This window comes from Rhipicephalus microplus, chromosome 2 (genome assembly GCF_043290135.1).
Source record: "Rhipicephalus microplus isolate Deutch F79 chromosome 2, USDA_Rmic, whole genome shotgun sequence".
Taxonomy (NCBI): Eukaryota; Metazoa; Arthropoda; class Arachnida; order Ixodida; family Ixodidae; genus Rhipicephalus; species Rhipicephalus microplus.
In genome coordinates, this window is record NC_134701.1 from 91740772 (window position 1) to 91761322 (window position 20551).

Sequence of the window (20551 nt, forward strand, 5' to 3'; positions counted from 1 at the left end):
AGGGTTCCGGCAATGTAGACCACCTGGGGTTCTTCAAAGTGCACCCAAATCTGAGCACATGGGCCTACAGCATTTTGCCTCCATTGAAAAGGCAGCCGCTGCAGCTGGGATTCGATCCCGAGACCTGCGAGTCAGCAGCCGAGTACTTTTGCCACTAGACCACGGAGGTGGTGCAGTACTGCAAGAGGTACTTTAAATACAATGAACGACAGCTACAGTGACCGTTTGGAGCAAAGGCCTCTCGTTTAGGTCGCACCATATAATGGACTAGTCTTCGAAAACGCATTATTGCGATGACGCACCCCATCGGTGAAGACATGGTTAATCAGTAATCTTTGTTAAGCGTAAATGGCGTAGTCAACGTCGGGGCCAAGTGCGTTTCGCAGGTAAAGGAGGGTGCCGCTTACAGCGAGGATTAAGAGGTATACGCAGCATGTTTTTGTACATTTAGAATTGCATTTTGATGTCTCTTACTTTGCTGAGCGAATTTCTAACTGCCAATGTCTGTGACTTCCTGCCTATGGGAATGATTTTTATGTTAATCTCTGTATGTCAAGCAGCCCTGACGCAGTGATAGCTTTTAGTCAACATTTTTTTACGTTACTGCTCGCATGCAAGCATGCTTGCGATACGCAATAAGTATTTTTTTGTTAGATATGATGCGCGTTAGCAACATGATTTTGTACACGTTACTTTTCGGACAAGATTTCAGTTGGATAGCAATGAAGTACTTCATTAGTAAAAGTTTTATTGTGCAATCTGCGAGGGCAACGTAATCATTGAAGAGAATTGTTCACTTGGTCTCAATCAAAAGTGCACGTGCGGCCAAACTATACATTTCTAAAAGTTAATTCGAGCACGCGAACACACGACACAATCACTCACACACGCGCACACACCCTAGGCATCATACACACACAGCGCTCACTTCCAACTGATTTATTCATAGCTTGAAAGCTTAAATATTCATACGTGTATGATATTGTCACTCCGGCACAAGCACTGAAATGACACCCAAAAGGAGGAAGACGACCATGTGCTTGTTGTGTGTTGGACTCTCGAGCTGCCCCTTTGGCCTGCATGACAGGGCGCTCTGTACAGCGTTAGCAAAACTCGCTATCGACGAACAAATCTTCCTCGTAACATCTTTTGGTGGAGGGTAGATATATTCATCGACAGCCGAACAGCGGTGCTTGGCATGCGCACTGCACGCGTTACTGTTGCCGGCCACCACACTTCCGTTCTCTTCGCAGTCCTCGATGCTTGTCCACACAATGTCATCCTTGGAATTGTCTTCTTAACCGTCCACTCCGCCCTCATCGGTTGTTCTATCGGCATCTTACGATTTTAGTTGCCTTTGTGCACCAATTTTAATCCTCCAAGTCACACTCGCCTACGATCCGTGGAGTCTCTACGGCTACCGCCTTAGGCTGCTATGTACGTTCATATGTCGCCCTTTCCGTCCGTCCCTGATGGAGACTATCTGGTGGCTCTCCTAATTTATTTGACCCTTACACACCACGTCGCACTACCACATACCATAGTGCTTGTTACTAACAACACGACACTACTTCCAGTTTTGAACTTCTCTACGTCGACTCAAGTTCTTTCTCAAGGCTTCACTTTAGCCGAACTTTCCGCCCCGGATGAATGTTCGATTTCTTCTTTCACCATTGAGACTAAGACCGTGGCGAAAACTGTCATCACCCTGCAATATAAGACATTATTCGACAAAATGACATCTGGCGCCGACCTCTTACCTTCCCAAGTTGCAGCGCTCCGGGGTGTTCTATTTTCTTACGTGCATATTTTTGATGTCGACGACCATCCCCTGGGCCACACAAGTGCCGTGACCCACCGCATCGACACCGGCGACGCCAGTCCGCTCCACAAATGCCCTTATCGCGTGCCACATGCTGAGCGCCAAGCTATACAGACGGAGGTCGAGAAAATGCTGAGCAAAGACGTCATTGAGCCTTCATCGAGTCCTTGGGCATCCCCCGTGGTCTTAGTTAAAAAGAAGGACTACAGCTGGTGCTTTTGCATCGACTATAGCCACCTAAATCGGATCACCAAAAAAGAGGTTTATCCTCTGCCCCGAATCGATGATGCGCTTGACTGCCTCCACGGTGCCAAGTATTTCTCTTCCCTTGACCTTCCATCCGGATACTGGCAAATTTCGGTCGGTGACTGCGACCGCGAGGAGACAGCATTCTTCATACCCGATGGCCTTTACCAATTTAAGGTCATGCCTTTTGTGTTGTGAAATGCTCCGGTTACTTTTGAACGTATGATGGACTCTCTTCTGCGCGGTTTCAAATAGTCAACATGTCTTTGCTATCAGGACGATCTAATCTTTTTCTCACCTTCCTTTGAAAGCCACCGGCCTCGTCTTTCGGCAATTCTTGATGTTTTTTTTGTTGCACTGGCCTCCAACCCTATTCGTGGAAATGCGCATTTGGACGCCGGCAGATTAAACTACTCGGCCACCTTGTTGACGCCACTGGTGTCCAACTCTACCCTGACAAAGTCTGTACAGCCCGCGAATTCCCAGCTCTGCGTTCCACACAAGAAGTTCGCAGTTTTATTGGGCTCTGCTGGTACTTTCGCCGTTGGAACTTCGCGGATATTGCTTGGGCCCTCACGGATCTCCTCAAAAAGAATGTGGCCTTTTCTAGGGGTGAGGACCAAGAACATTCTTTCACGTCGCAGATTACTGCCCTCACATCACCACCTGTGTTGGCTCATTTTGATCCAGGCGCTCGAACAGAGCTTCGCACCGATGCAAGCGGCCATGGCGTTGGTGCTATACTCGCTCAAGATACGGAATGGCACCAACCTTGTGGGAGCCTACGCTGGTCGCCTTCTGTCGCACGCGGAAAAATTATTCCATCACTGAGAAGGAATGCTTAGCCCTCGTCTGGGTCATCATGAAATTCCGTCTGTACTTATAAGGACGTCGGTTCGCAGTCATCACGGACCACCATGCGCTTTGCTGGCTGTCGACACTTAAGGAACCTACGGGAAGACTCGGCCGATGGGCACTACGATTACAGGAGTAGACGTTCTCGGTCGTGTACAAATCTGGAAAGCTGTACAGCGATGCTGATTGTTTATCCCGACACCCCGTTGATCCATCTAACTCCACCGATTTCGAATCCGATGCCTGCGTTTTAGCCATCACTGACATTGTACGCGTGGCGGATGAACAGCGCCGAGATTCATCGCTGTTCTCCATAATTGAGCACCTTCAATCGCATCATAGTGACCCTTCACTTAGCGGATTCTTGCTCCAAGACAACATTTTGTACCACAGCAACTCACACCCCGACGGCGCGGAACTTTTACTCGTCGTACCACATAACTTGCGCAAGGATGTTCTGCAAAAATTTCACGATGCTCCAACTTCAGGACATTCAGACGTCTTCAGCACCAACAACCGTGTTCTGGAGGGGTCTTTATCGCTCCGTTCGCCGTTACGTTGCATCTTGTGATCTCTGCCAGCACCGAAAGAAGCCTACGACTTCCCCTGCTGGTCCCTTTCAGCCTATGAAGTTCCAGTCGAGCCGTTTTATCCAGTGGGGTTGGACTGGCTAGGTCCCTTTCTCATTTTAACAACTGGAAATAAATAGATCGCAGTGACCACAGATTATGCCACTCGGTATGCGATTACTCGTGCGACACCAACAAGTTGCGCGACTGAAGTTGCCGACTTCCTGCTCTACAACATCTTTCTCCAGCATGGCGCTCTGTCCCACCTGCTCCCTCACTACCCTTCGACACCCTGCTTTCATCTGACCAACCATGCTCCACTTCGTACACTCAGGATGCCATCACCCGGGCCCTCATGGCATGCTCGGTAGCCCGCGCTTGGTTATTGTCGTCGCAGACAGCACAAAAGTCTCTTTACGGCCGTCTACATAGGGATGTCGTCTTTTCTGCGGGCTCTCTTGTTCTCCTGTGGCTCCCATCTCGACGTGTTGGCCTCTGCGAGAAGCTACTATCGCGATACGTCGGGCACTACCGCGTCCTACGTCAGGTCACACTTGTGACCTATGAGATTCACGCGTCGACAAACTCATCAGCTGCTACACACAGGACAGAAGTAGTCCACGTTTCTCGTCTTAAGCCCCACAACGCCAACTCGCTCATTTAACAGGCACCGAGACGGTGCCTCACCAGCCGGGGTAATCATACGTACATGGAATTGTCACTCCGGCACACGCACTGAAATGACACCCAAAAGGAGGAAGACGACAATGTGCTTGTTGTGGGTTGGACTCTCGAGCTCCGCCTTTGACCTGCATGAAAGTGCGCTCTGTACAGCGTTAGCAAAACCCGATGTCGATGAATAAATCTTCCCCGTAACAATTTGTACATAGGGCACATGTGCGCAACAACACCATAGAAGGCCAACAGCAAACATGATCAATGCATATACAGGTAATCAATGTGAGAGCCTAAAAGCGATAAACTTGAATTCGCTTAGTGACAATGATAGCGAAGGGGCGCTTACAGAGTGATCTTCATTTTTTTTTCAGTGAAAAAGGCCTCTAACACTCCCGTGCGGTTTTACTTGCGCTTCTGTTTAGAATCTTCGTCTCGGAGAATCGTGCGTCACAACCACACGAGGTGACATGTGCAACCAGGTGCACATACTTGTCATTTCGTTTTGTTAATTTTAGGGCATGTTCCTTTAACCGGTCATTATTACACGTTTGGTTTGGCCAATGTTCAGTTTTCCGCAGAATAAGGGTATTCTCCGAGACGAAGATTCTAGGCAGAAGCGCAAGTAAAATTGCACGTGAAGTGTTAGAGGTCGTTTTTATTGAAAAAATAAATAAATCAAGATCACTGTGTAAGCGCTCCTTCGCTATTGTTCCCAAGCGAATTTCAGTTTATCGCTTTTAGGCTCTGACATTGATTATCTGTATGTATTGATAATGTGCTGTTAGGCCCCGCCATGGTGGTCTAGTGGCTAAGGTACTCGGCTGCTGACCCGCAGGTCGCGGGATCGAATTCCGGCGGCGGCGGCGGCGGCGGCGGCTGCATTTCCGATGGAGGCGGAAATGTTGTAGGTCCGTGTGCTTAGATTTGGGTGCACGTTAAAGAACCCCAGGTGGTCAAAATTTCCGGAGCCCTCCACTACGGCGTCTCTCATAATCATATGGTGGTTTTGGGACGCTAAACCCCACATATAAATCATTAATGTATGCTGTTGGCCTTATATGGTGTTAGTGCGCACATGTGTCATATGTAAATACTCAAACCTTCGAGCTATGAATAAATTAGTTGGAAGTGAGCGCTGTGTGTGTGTGTGTGTGTGTGTGTGTGAGTTCGCACTCGAATTATCTTTTAGAAATGTACCAACTAGCCCAAGAACAAGTTCTTTCACGGACTATACCTACTCACATAAAACTAGCTTTGTCGCTGCGTATATGCACTAAAACACTTGAATACGCGCAAAAAACGAGGAATGTTTTCAGAAGAATGATTTGTTGGGCAAGTTGGTTCATTCTTAACGTAGCTTATGGCGCGAAAAAAACACGAGAGGACAAGTGCATAGACTTTCTCTCTCTTGTTTACCGGGAACGTAGACGGCTTCATTTGAATGTGTGCGTGATATCAACCATAGACACCTGCTGAATATCAAGGAAGAAAGTTAACTGAAATTATCCTTGGATTGAGATTTTATGAAGAACAGAAATAAAAACAAAGCTGTTAATGATAAATTGATGGGGTTTAACAACTCCAAACTACGATATGATTACAAGACACCATATATTGAGGCGTTCCGGAAATGTTACCACTTTGGTTTTTTAACATGCATCTAAAGCAAAGTGCACGGGCCTCAAGAAGTTTCACCTACGACGAAAATACGACAGGGATTCAATCCTGCTGCCGGCGGGTCAGCAAATGAGCACTATATCCACTGGACCACCCTGGCGGGTAGGAAAAAAAGAAAACACGGTTTTAGTAAAATCAGTATGGCCTACTTTTCGTCCAGCTTTAAAAAAGCACGTCCAACTATATGAGACATATTGCTTAAAATCACTTTGACAGCATGGCAGAGTAACTACGTTGTCTCCCTTTGCCTACCCATTGCTTTTCAGTGACACCTTTCACTTGCAGACGCCGATACGAAAGGTGTGAACGGCAGTGCAACTACCCAAATTCGCATGTGGCAATTTTCGCAAATGTTGCGTAACATTTGGGGCATACAATACGACATGAAGTGCGCAGAATAATTTTCATGTCAATTGAAAAAGATAATCAACAGCATTCCGCTATGTGATGTGTATGTTTGCTGCGTGAGACATTGCTTGAACAGGCTTTCTTTCCCTTACTGTAACAAATTATATTTACTATAGATATTGCTCGCGATTTACGTGATAACATGCCCACCCATGTTTCTTCATTTTGTGCATTCGTCGTCCTGCGTCATGTCGCTAGTAGCAGAAGTTGCTCGGTGTGCCCTTCTAGTCATGCCAATATAAAGAAACGAACAGATGAAGCAAATCAGTATATGCAATTCATCGTAAATGTATTCAGGTCTATGTTCACACACACACACACACACACACACACACACACACACACACACACACACACACACACACACACACACACACACACACACACACACACACACACACACACACACACACACACACACACACACACACACACACACACACACACACACACACACACACACACACACACACACACACACACACACACACACACACACACACACACACACACACACACACACACACACACACACACACACACATATACATATATGTATACCAGATTCTTTGAACGTCATTCACGCTGGACCCGACGTATTGTAGGCAAGAAAGAGACGACGAAACTTTCGTGGAAGCGTCTTTACTAAACGTTTTCAGCTGGTGGACCAGCCTTCGTCAGAGTCACTCTGACGAAGGCTGGTCCACCAGCTGAAAACGTTTAGTAAAGACGCTTCCACGAAAGTTTCGTCGTCTCTTTCTTGCCTATATATATATATATATATATATATATATATATATATATATATATATATAATATATATATATATATATATATATATATATATATATATATATATATATATATATATATATATATATATATATATATATATATATATATATATAAGGAAAGAAGTGCACACCTAAGGGCTCGTTTTTCCGTGTTTTTACACAATAATAATGAGATCCAACCGACAATAATGCCAAGGAAAGTATAGGGGAAGATATTAACCAAATTGTAATGTAAATACGAAGAAAAGTGGGTGAAAAGATCCTGCCCACGGCAAGTTATCTTTTCACCCACTTTTCTTCATATTTACATTACAATTAGGTTAATACCTTCCCCCTATACTTTCCTTGGCATTATTGTCTGTTAGATCTTATATATATATATATATATATATATATATATATATATATATATATATATATGAAATAGTTGATCAGTTTCTTCCGGCTACCGTAACAAATGTTATAAACTTCGAGAATAGTGCAGTATAGGAAACAAAACACTATTATATTTATTTATTCCTAACAGTTTCGGCTGGTGGACCAGCCTTCTTCGGAGGATCTAAGCGAAAGGATACAAGTCCACGTCGCAGAGGGCCACCCTCACAGTTTTGAGGGTGGCCCTCTGCGACGGGAACTTGTATCATTTCGCTTAGTGAGGGTGGCCCTCTGTGACGGGGACTTCTATCCTTTCGCTTAGATCCTCTGAAGAAGGCTGGTCCACCAGCAGGAACTGTTGGGAGTAAATAAATATTTTATTGTTTTGTTTCCTATATTGCACCATTCTCGAAGTTTTAAGTACACGCACACACACACACACACACACACACACATATATATATATATATATATATATATATATATATATATATATATATATATATATATATATATATATATATATATATATATATATATATATATATATATATATATATATATATATTGTGATGAGTGAGACAGTGAACAAGAGACAACACCCGATCCTCGGCCAGCTGTTCTTATTCTGTATTCTACTTCCTCTACCTTCCCTTAGCTGCCCACGCGCCCGAGCCCCAGCGCCTTTCTTCGTCTTGACACTCGGCCATGAATGCGCACGCGGGGAGCTGGCGGCAAAGTTTCTGCTGGATGGGCTTGGCTGCATCGTGGTGGTCGTCCCGAACCACAATGCAACATGGTGTGATGGTCTGGGGGAAGCATCTCTGGTGGACGATACTGGCTGCCTCGAGCCGGTCGGTCAACGCCACGGTGCGCCTCTGCTTGTAGATTTGTCGGTGTGTACTCAGGTGGGCGGAAATGGCTTTGTCGCTGCGGTTGAACGCGTCCATGGTACAACGTTTCCTGACAACTCGTGGAATACCGCTCAGGCGGACGGCCCCGGCAATTCCGAAAGGTCGCAGAGTAACCTGGAAATGCTGGTGTTTGTCCCACCGCCGTTGGTGGACTGAACTGCAGTGGGACGCTCTGTGAGGCAGCCATGTGGACGTTTGTGCTATTTCTCGAAATGAGTAGCGACGCAGCTCATGCTTGGGCGTCAATACCACAGCAGAACTCTCTGAAGTTGTGCATCTGGTGGCTTCTGGAAAACTGTCACGTACAGACTTGGTGTGCTGGGAGGGAACAGCACGAGGGCTGGTCCTCGACAAGTTCTCAATGGCAGTAGCCTCAGCCTGGCAAGGTGTCTGGATTTTCTCAAAGGAAACATCCCTTGGGAGCCAAGTGTCTGGGCGGCTGAGCGTATGTGCGTTTTCGAAAATGAATGTATGAGTCGTCTGCAAACATGGCTCTGTCAGGTGACGGCTGATCTTGTTCGCATCCTCAAAAAGGCCTGCTTTGTGAAGCGGTAAATAGTGCATTTTGTTTGCGACGATCATGGTCTGGTGGAGTTCAGTTGTGTCTGGTACGATAGATGGGAGCGCCTCCATGTCCTCAAACGACAACGAGCGAGAGGACAGTGTCTCCTGAGGAAGGTTAGGGGGTGGTATTCCCGGGTCTAATATCGATGCAGAGTTCACGACCTGCAGAGGAGGACTGTGGTCACTTTGGTCAGGGTAAGCAGCAGGAAACTCCTCGATATGCTTTATTTCTCGAGAGGCGTCTTTTCACAAGGCGGAAATGCTCTCATGTTCAGTTACTGAATCATGTAAAGCGTGCAGACCCGCTTCCGTCTGGTCAAGGATGAGCGTGGTGAAATCCAGAGGCACGTGCGTTTGATCACACGGTAGAATGTCCAGTAAGATGGAGGCTGGCGCCTCAGCGTCTACCGAATGGTCTGACGATTCCGGATGGCATTCGTTGGGGGCCTGTCGCAGGGAGTTTTGCAAAACTTACCGTGAGAGACCTACCGGACACAGATGCACCATCGGGCCGCTGCTCCATGACAGCAGAAAGGCCTGTGCAAGGCACAGCTACACGATCGTGATTGTTCCCAACATCTTAGTCACCGAGAGATGACGGGATGGTAGCGGCTCGAACCGCATCCTCTAGGTCGGGCTTTTCCCGAGTCCCGCCTTGAGAGAAGGTCGAGTTGCATGGACAGGTGGCGCAGGGAATCGGACCGAAAGCAGCTATGAGCTTGGAGCTCCACTCCGCCCATGACTGCTGCTTCCAACCTTCATACCGGTGCCACGCCGCTGCACCTTCCCGAAGACGGTCTATAGCCACGCATCATTTCTTATTTTCTGTCGTGGCCTCGCGCATTGCTATCGCGTTGACGGTTGCCACCCAGCTGTCGGCGTCGTTCTGGATTCCGTGGAATTCCGGTAGTTCACAGACGGCTGGTGATTGTGAGGTGGCAGGTGGCAACGCAGAGATCACCGACGCGAAGCAGTCGAGCTGGTGTGAGAGCTCGATCAGAGAAGACTGAAGCTCCCTGCCTTGCTACAGTGTGCTTGCCTCAAGGTCGTATGAGGCAGCTACATCCAACACTGCGTTAATGTCACGCAATGCTGGCAACATTGTAGGAGCTCGCTCGGCGATCAACGTTGTCAGTTCGTTAGTCTCGGCGCGGAGCAGTGCGATGGTACGCCGAAGCTCCACGGCACTGTCGCACGAGGCTTCTGAACCGCTCTGGTTCGTGTGCGTGAAGTACGTGGTTCTAGTAGTACTCACGGTGGTGACACGCACGTCCAAGGAAGCATGAACAGCGTTTCTTGGCAGCTCATGTGTTGGAAGAGTTCCGGACAGGGAATTCAGGCCGCGGGAAGCTTGAACAGCATTCCCAAAGGACAGGAGCCCGTGCGTATTACGGCCGCGAAGTGGTCGCATAGTGTCCATCGGGTGATGCCCTGGTGCCACAGAGGAGGCATGGACACTGTCTACTGATTGTCCGATGAGCAGCTGAAGCGGCGGCCGGGTTGTTGACTCCATCGCCAAAGAAGCGTGAACGGAGTTCCCGGATGGAGAAGCCCGCACTGCCGACAAACCACGAAGACACGTACCGGTGGATTCCCGCAGAGGGTTCACTTGTCGACTTGCGCTGACGGCCGCCGAGGAGGCCCTGACGCCGTCCCCGAACGGTGGTGGCAGTGGCGGCAGGTGAACAGCTGTCGAGGAGGCCTTGACGCCGTCCTCAAGCGGCGCTTATCGCGACTGTCCTGGATGACGAAGCCGGGACGTAAGACTTCTTCTTCGACTGCGTCATTGTGATGAGCGAGACAGAGAAGAAGAGACTACACCTGATCCTGGGCCAGCTGTTCTTATTCTGTCTTCTTCTTCCTCTACCTTCCCTTAGCAGCCCACGCACCCCCGAGCCCCAGCGTCTTTCTTCGTCCTGACAATATATATATATATATATATATATATATATATATATTGTGGGCATTTGTTACATGCATTGTCCTCATCCCTGCATGATCGCAATCACCATCATCCGCTTGTCTCTTTGTCCTCATTGCCACTCTGGTTCATCATCATCGTCATCGTCTGTGTACTGGCTCTGCCCGTTCGTTTTGCGAGGTCTTTCCTCAATTAAACGCTGTCGCAACCCAGACTACCAAGACTTCATACGTGGTGGAGGTGGATTTTCGGTCCTCTTACCTCCCGCAGCCCGCTCTACCCGCTGGAGCTTCGTTCAGGCCGCCGATTGCGCCCACTGTCAGGCAGCATGTCCCAGACCGAGCCTACCGGCGCTCATGTCATCAACCATGCACCGACGCAAGCTGCCCCTCCTATTTACATACACGGACATCAGCGGGAACCCCCGCTCTTCGCTGGTCGTCGTGGAGAAGACGTAGAAGACTGGCTCGACGACTACGACCGCGTAAGTGTCGCTAATCGGTGGGACGAGGCCGCCAAACTGCGTTACGTCCCATTTTATCTGACCGGAGTCGCAAAGACATGGTATTTTAACCACGTCATTGACTTACCCGACTGGGCTACCTTCCAGCAGCAGCTGCGACACGTTTTTGGCACCCCGGACATTCGATCCGCCGTCGCGAAGAGGACACTTGATACTCGCCGACAACATCCCGGTGAATCGTACACATCATACATCGAGGATGTCCTCGCACTGTGCCGGCGTGTCAATCAATCCATGCCGGAATCGGACAAAGTGCGCCACGTATTGAAAGGCATTGGGCTTGTTGCCTTTAATGCACTCGCTGTGCAAAACCCAGCTACCATCGCTGATGTCGTGACGACATGCCAGCGCCTTGATGCGCTGGACTCCGTTCGCCTCCAACCAGACATTGGCGACCACCACTCCACGTCAGATGGCCACCTGCGCGACCTCATCCGGGACATTATACGCGAAGAATTGCGGTCCATGGGCTTCACACCTCCTACACCACGACCTACACAGCCTTCGGGAATGCCCTTACGTGACATCATCAGGGAGGAACTTACATCCCTGACTGGCTCTGCGCCCGTACAGCCACATGCTTTACGCCCCATACCCACGTACCCTGAAGTTGCTGCCGTGCCTCCCAGCGACGCCCACGCGACATTGCCGCGTCCATCCTACGCGTCAGTTGCTGCCGCTCCCCCGGTCATCTACCATTCCGTACCCCCTGACCCTCCGGCCCACCTGACCGCGCTATCTACAGGTGCCCCGAATGTCTTCTATTCCCCACCGTGGCGCTCGTCTCGCCCTGTTTGCTACTACTGTGGCTATCGCGGCCACATATCTCGTTTCTGCCGAAAGCGCCAGCAAGATGAGCGTCGGAACGACGTGCGTGAACGGGATTTGTACGCCGGGGCGTCTTATCAAGGTCGGCGTTATTCGTCTCCCCCGCACCGTTCTCCATCTCCTCCTGCATCGACTGCACCACGAAACAGCCGAAACACGAGACGCCGCTCGCCTTCGCCCTTCCGCCGTTCCACTTCTCCACTTCGGCCCGCCTCATTCACCTCTGAAATTCATTCGGAAAACTAAGTGATGCAGTTTGTGGAGGAAAAACTGCATTCGGAATCAGAACTGAAATTCCTCCATCGGGCCCGTGTAACATGGTTTCTGTGGAAGTGGAAGGAATGCGAGTCGATGCTTTGGTGGACACAGGTGCGACATTGTCTGTGATACGTGCTGATTTGTGTGAACGTTTAAGGAAAGTAATGACGCCTTACGATGGCCCCACATTAGTTGCTGCCCAGGGGAACGTCATTCGCCCTTCCGCGTTTTCTACTGTGCGTCTTTTCATCGACGGCATCCGCCATCATGTCCAGTTTGCTGTCCTGTCCCGCTGCTCCCACCAACTAATTTTAGGGTGGGATTTTCTATCATCTGCTTCCGCGGCGATTTGTTGTGGACAACGCGTCGTTCACCTCGCTGACACGGACTACATGCTTGACGACGACAATCAGAAGCCACTTCGTCTGGTCGCTGCGAAATACATCGAACTGCCGCCACTACAAGAGCAAATTGTCAGCATTACGTCCAACGACATCTATCACGGGGATGTATTGGTCTCACCGTCACCACTTTGCGTTCGCAAAGGTATAGTTATTCCGTCCGGTGTCGTTCGTTTTTGCAATGGCTCGGCACTTGTCACCGCTGTCAACTCTACACCGGAGAAGATCTTACTGCCACAGGGCACTACTGTGGCCCATGTTGCTGACTTCGAGCCTGTATTTGTCACGCCACTTCAGGCCATCGCATCTAAAGAGCCTTGCCTCGGTGAGCATGTTTCTTCCTCCGCCTTTACCACCACTATCAGCAGCGAATTGACATATTCACAGAGGCAGCAGCTGCTCGCATTGTTACAGAAACATGCAAATTCTTTCGACATTTGCTCGTCTAAGCTGGGCCGCACTAATACTACAGCACATCGAATTCAAACTGTTGGGACATCTATCGTACACCGCCGACCCTACCGCGTGTCTCTGACTGAAAGAAAAATTATAGAAGAAAACGTTGCGGACATGCTTAAACGGGAAGTCATCCGTCCTTCATCTAGCCCTTGGTCGTCTCCCATTGTTTTGGTCCGCAAAAAGGATGGCTCTGTGCGTTTTTGCGTGGACTACCGGGCGCTCAATAAGATCACACGCAAGGACGTGTACCCTATGCCACGCATTGACGACGCCCTTGATTCCCTACAAGGCGCGGAATTCTTTTCAAGCATCGACTTGCGTTCTGGGTACTGGCAGATTCCCATGCATGAAGACGATAAGCATAAAACGGCGTTTGGAACCCCCGACGGGCTATATGAATTCAACGTGATGCCTTTCAGGCTCTGCAACGCACCCGCGACTTTTGAGCGCATGATAGATACCGTGCTGCGCGGTCTGAAATGGAAAAGTTGCCTGTGCTACCTGGACGACATTATTATCTTTTCGTCAACGTTTCCTGAGCACCTAGAACGACTGGATCAAGTTCTGACGTGCCTTGCCGGCGCCGGGCTTCAAATAAACACTAAGAAATGCTCTTTCGCTAGCAAATCTATCAAGGTCTTAGGACATGTCGTTAACAAAGATGGCATCCGGCTCGACCCTGACAAGATTTCTGCAGTCCTTCACTTTCCGCGTCCCGAAAAACCAAAGGAGCTTCGCAGTTTCCTTGGCCTCGCCTCCTATTTTCGCCGGTTTATCCAGAACTTCGCTTCTATTGCTGCTCCATTACACCAACTACTCGCTTCGAACGTCCCCTTTCTGTGGTCTCAAGAATGTGAAACGGCATTCGAGCTGTTGAAGCGGTCACTCACGTCTGAACCTCTGCTCTGGCACTTTGACGAAGCCGCACCGACTATCCTTCATACCGACGCTAGCGGCCTTGGTATAGGAGCCGTTCTTCTACAACGTGACAAGTGTTCCCTAGAGAAAGTTGTTGCATATGCCAGTCGCGTACTCACCCCTGCTGAAAAGAACTACACTATAACTGAGCAAGAGTGTCTGGCTGTGGTTTGGTCGGTCCAGAAGTTCCGTCCCTATCTCCACGGCCGTCACTTCACAATCGTTACGGACCATCATGCCTTATGCTGGCTTTCTACGCTGAAAAACTTGTCCGGACGCTTGGGTCGGTGGATACTACGCTTGCAGGAGTACGACTTTGACATAACTTACAAGTCAGGCAGAAAACATCGAGACGCCGATGCTTTATCTCGTTGCCCGCTTCCAACTACCCATATCAGCGTTGGTGAGAACTCAAACGCCACATCTACCAAAGTTCATACGCTCGCATCAATAACGCAACCCTTTTCGGACGACCAGGCAACATTTATCTCCCACCAGCGGTCCGATTCATACTGCAGACGCATGATGGACCACCTTTCGGGAGTTTCTCATCCACCAAACGCGCGACTCCGTCGTCAACTCCTGCACTTTAAGCTGGACAATGGGGTTCTCTACCGCCACGTCTACCACCCTGACGGTCAGCGCTGGGTTCCTGTACTGCCACGCTCTCTTCGACTTCCGGTGCTCGAAGCCTTCCACGACGACTTGACTGCTGGTCATCTTGGTTTTAAAAAAACTCTTGACCGCATTCGATGTCGTTATTACTGGCCTGGCCTTTCTTCTAGTGTAGCGCGGTACGTCGGTTCCTGCTACCCATGCCAGCGTCGCAAACTCTCCACGTCTGCACCTGCTGGACCTCTACAGCCACTTCCGTGCCCGTCAATGCCTTTCGAGGTTGTAGGTGTTGACCTTTACGGGCCTCTCCCCGTCACATCTGCTGGCAAACGATGGATAGTGACCGCCGTGGACCACCTGACACGATACGCTGAGACTTCCTCTGTTATTACAGGCTCAGCTGTGGAAGTTGCAGACTTTATTCTTCACGCAATAATACTGCGTCATGGGGCTCCTCGTGTACTGCTTAGTGATCGCGGCAAAGTGTTCCTGTCACAAATGGTAAATGAAGTACTCCGCGCTTCTGGAACTACTCACAAGACAGCTTCAAGCTACCACCCTCAGACAAATGGTCTCACAGAAAGATTTCACCGAACCCTTGCAGACATGATAGCCGTTTACGTCCAACCCGACCACAAAAACTGGGATACTCTTTTACCATTCCTGACATTCGCTTACAACACCGCCGTTCAGCGAACAACTTGCTACTCACCGTTTTACCTCGTGTACGGACGCACCCCGACTACCTTTCTCGAAGTCTCCTTCTTTAGCAGCCATGGGAATTCGTGTCAGTCTTCTAGCGAAGAATACATTTCCCGCCTGGCTCAGTCTCGCCATCAGGCTCGCATCAATACTGAAGCGAGACAGCACGAGCGAAAGATCACCTATGACGAATCCCACCGCGTTGTGTCTTTCCAACCTGGTGACGAGGTGCTGCTTTTGACACCTATTCGCACTCCTGGTCTCTGTGACAAATTCCAACCACGCTTCATCGGCCCATACATTGTTTTAGAACAGACTTCTCCAGTTAGTTATCGTGTGATACCACTCGTCGCCCCAACAGACCGCCGCTACCGCAGCACAGAGATTGTCCACGTTTGTCGCATGAAACCTTTCACGCGACGTTCCCCGTCACTTTGACTTACGGCGGCCAGGATGTCCGCTTCCAAGTGGGGGGAATTAGTGTGGGCATTTGTTACTTGCATTGTCCTCATCCCTGCATGATCGCAATCACCATCATCCGCTTGTCTCTTTGTCCTCATTGCCACTCTGGTTCATCATCATCGTCATCGTCTGTGTACTGGCTCTGCCCGTTCGTTTTGCGAGGTCTTTCCTCAATTAAACGCTGTCGCAACCCAGACTACCAAGACTTCATATATATATATATATATATATATATATATATATATATATATATATATATATATAGTGCAGTTTATCCTCGGTCACAACGTGGTTTATTTCGAAGTTTCGGCCTAGAGTCTGGCCTTCATCAGGATTAAAGGTACAGTTTGTTGGTGCTCAGCTTTATAGAATCACAAATCAATGGGAAAGGAAAGAGGAAAAAGAAGAAAAAGGAAGAAAAGAGAAAAAGAATATAAGGTAGACTCCCCTCAGCGCCCCCCCTCCACTCTTCCTTACACTTCCCCCTTCATCTCTCTCCCCTTTCTCCCCTTCACCTTTCTGATGTCAGTGGTCTGTGTATGCTTCCTTTCACTAACGCATTCTTCCCGACCAGACGGCGCCTCCTGGCACTGGCGGTTCGGTGTGGGGCAAAAAAGAGCTTTTTTAGGAAGTCCTAAGCCTTTAACTATTCCGTGCCCTGTCAACATTTCGTCGTAAAAAGAGGGGTGCCGCGTATTGCGGAAGAGGCTGGTAAGCGGGCGCAATGCGAATTCCTTGCCCGCTTCTGGATTACGCGTGCAGTGGGGGCCTCCCGGCTGTGCACAGGGTTGCTGTTGGGCATGTCATGAATGGTACAATTGATTTGGTAATAAAATAAAACAGAAAACAGACGACAGCTGCACTTAGGAAGAGTAGTTACACTTGGAATTGTTTCGAGTGGTCCAGTGCCCTTCGCAGCTGCAGTGCCGTTCGTATCGTATCGTATCGTATCGTATCAACAGAAGTAAAGAAACTGTTGGATGCAGAAAAGATAACAAACACTGACCAGAAACTGATGCGAGCAGCATACCCTCGTCCAGGTCACTTCTACATCCTCCCAAAAATTCATAAACCCGGTAACGCAGGTCGACCAATCATATCAGGCATCGGTACAATAACTGAACCCATATCAGGGTACGTGGACAAACTAATAAGCCACATTCCATGCACCCTCGCGTCGTACACAAAAGACACCACACATTTTCTTCGAGACATTGCAGGTTTGTGTGTGCCGAAAAACTCGTACTTGGTTACTCTTGATGTCTCTTCATTGTATACAAATATTCCTCACGATGGCGGCATAGCTGCATTACAAAACATGTACACAAACCATAGACAATCTAACACCCCAGACTTCTCTGCCATCGCAACTTTGACGAGGATGGTCCTCGAATTAAATTCATTTGAGTTTAACCAAGAGTATTTTCGACAAAACAGCGGGACCACTATGGGAACCAAAATGGCACCTAATTATGCCAACATATTTATGGGCAAGCTAGAATCTGAATTTCTTGCACATAGTTCCTTGAAACCACTGTTATACAGAAGATGCACAGACGTTACTTTCTTATTTCGACCCACAGCGAGGATAAACTTCTCAGCTTTATCGACACTTACAAAGCTGTACATCGGAACAAACACTTCCCACACACCTGCTCGCAAGTAACCGTAAATTTTCTTGATGTTACCTTAACGATAGAAGAAGACAAGCTTTCTACAACCCTATATCGCAAACCAATGGATCGACAACAATACCTCCATTACCAAAGCGATCACCCACGCCACTGTAAAAACATTATTCCATACAGCCAGGCTCACCGGTTTAAGCGAATCTGCTCTAGAGACGCTGACTTTGACACGAGCTCGCAGAGGCTAAAACTTATGCTCGAGAAACAAAAATACCTCCCACATGTAATTATTGACGCTGTTCAAAAAGCGAGAAAACTAAAGCGTGAAGACTTACTTATGAAGCGACCACCGCAAGAAGACCCACAACGAACAAACCTCTGCTTGACTTACAGCACAAACTTCCCCAATGTAAACAAAATCCTTAAACGACATTACAACATTCTCGAACAAAGTGAGCGTCTGAAACGTGCGTTTACATCCGCTCCAGGCGTCGTTTACCGACGACCACGTAACCTTAAAGACACACTTGTCCACTCCCAAATTAACACATCATCCCCCAATAATTCATGCCGACCTTGTTTAAAGCCACGATGTCTTGTATGTAAGGTGATGCGAGAAACACACAAAGCAACCAGCACACAATCCAAGTTTTCGAATAACATACGAGGAAACCTAACATGCGATTCCTCTAATGTGGTATACCTACTCGAATGCAACGTGTGTGGTATGCAGTGCATCGGACAAACAGAAACACCATTTAGGATTCGCTTCAATAATCACAGAGACCATGCGAAATCAGCCTCAAGTCTACCTCTATCAAAACATATCAATCTTCCCGACCATGCATAAGACAAACTATCAGTAATGCTTTTAGAGACGGGATTTGAATCAAATCGAGAACGTGAACAACGAGAGTCATACCTTATCCCCCGATTTAACACCCTGGATAGAGGAATAAATTAGAATCCCGGAACATTGCAGCATTTAATGCATTACAAAACAACAACGGCAATAATGAAAGTAGTAACTGAGTTCACGGCATTGCACCTGCGAAGGGCACTGGACAACTCAAAACAATTCCAAGTGTAACTACTCTTCCTAAGTGCAGCTGTCTTCTGTTTTATTTTACTACCCAATCAATTGTGCCATGCATGACATGCCCAACAGCAACCCTGTGCACAGCCGGGAGGCCCCCACTGCACGCGTAATCCAGAAGCGGGCAAGGAATTCGCATTGCGCCCGCTTACCAGCCTCTTCCGCAATACGCGGCACCCCTCTTTTTACGACGAAATGTTGACAGGGCACGGAATAGTTAAAGGCTTAGAACTTCCTAAAAAAGCTCTTTTTTGCCCCACACCGAACCGCCAGTGCCAGGAGGCGCCGTCTGGTCGGGAAGAATGCGTTAGTGAAAGGAAGCATACACAGACCACTGACATCAGAAAGGTGAAGGGGAGAAAGGGGAGAGAGATGAAGGGGGAAGTGTAAGGAAGAGTGGAGGGGGGGCGCTGAGGGGAGTCTACCTTATATTCTTTTTCTCTTTTCTTCCTTTTTCTTCTTTTTCCTCTTTCCTTTCCCACTTATTTGAGATTCTATAAAGCTGAGCACCAACAAACTGTACCTTTAATCCTGATGAAGGCCAGACTCTAGGCCGAAACTTCGAAATAAACCACGTTGTGACCACTCACAGAGGATCTACTGTACTATATGCAACGCTACGGCCACTCAACCACCATGCCTGCCTATATATATATATATATATATATATATATATATATATATATATATATATATATATATATATATATATATATATATATATATATATATATATATATATATATATATATATATATATATATATATATACGCACGGATACGCGCGCGCGATCTTACGTGAACGAAACACAGGCTTTCCGCCACGTTCGCGGCGTAACTGGTTCCCACCCTCTGACGTCACTGCGGCAGCCTTTCGGCCTTGAAATTTAGTCGGCGTTGGCCAGATCCAGAATACCTGAAGAGATGTGGAAGAGGGCACAGGCAAGTGAGTGTGTTTCGCCAAAACGGGAGCGGGTGCGCCACGCGTTCTGCAGTCGCTGCGGGGAACTTGGGTGCCGTGCCGTCAGCTTGGTGCGCTAAAACGAGGCGCTCGCTGCGCGAAGTTGCCTTTCCGCGATGGAAGAAACGACCCCACGGAAGCGATGCGAGGTCCGAAGTATTGTGTTGTGGGCTGCCACAGCAATGCACAAAACACCAAGGGACGCTCTCCACGCGTAAAGCTGTATCAGTTTCTCACCTAGTCAAAGCCGGCGAACACAGCCGCGTTCGCGAAAGATAGAGCAAGCATGACACCAGAGCAGGAAAAAAAAAAGGGGGGAAGAGGGCGAGCATTTCAACTTGACTCTCTGTGGTTAAATTTAGCTTGCTGCTTCGCGGCGACGTCAGCGCGTCATGCGGGGCACGGAGGACGTGACTGTAAAACTTCTCGGACATTTTAAAGCCATGACCATATAACTTTAGTTTTTATTTGTTTTTCAGCACGACGCAAACGTTTGCACAGACAGTACACGGCTGCTTGTTGTTGATTTGTTGATTTGATGTAGTATCTAGCAGTATACTACTAGATACCACATCAAATCAACAATTACATGGTTACCATAAACGCCAACACAGCACATCTATAAAGTACGTGGCTTCATGTCAGCAGAATGAGACTTAACTCGATGCATACGTAGTTCTCGGTATTATCACGGTGTACCCGAGAAACGCATTTCGCAGTCACTCGGGCGTCGTCTTCCGTCGTCTGCTCCACATCATAAACTTGACTAACGAGCTTTGCTACTTTTGTTGGATTCACTTCTCGGCAGTGCTTGTCCAGCTGAGAGATTTTTATGAAGCCGCACTGCAGGTGGTACATTGTGAGGTGACTCAAACGC

General features: G+C 48.4%; 1 long non-coding RNA gene across 1 annotated transcript in view; it reads right to left on the reverse strand.

The window, feature by feature from the left end:
* Positions 1-20551, reverse strand: part of LOC142796316 (uncharacterized) — an 81074-nt gene that overhangs the window by 15909 nt on the left and 44614 nt on the right. The window contains exon 3 of the long non-coding RNA XR_012893739.1: positions 4202-4301. This is a non-coding gene — a long non-coding RNA (uncharacterized LOC142796316). The remainder of the gene's footprint in view (positions 1-4201; positions 4302-20551) is intronic.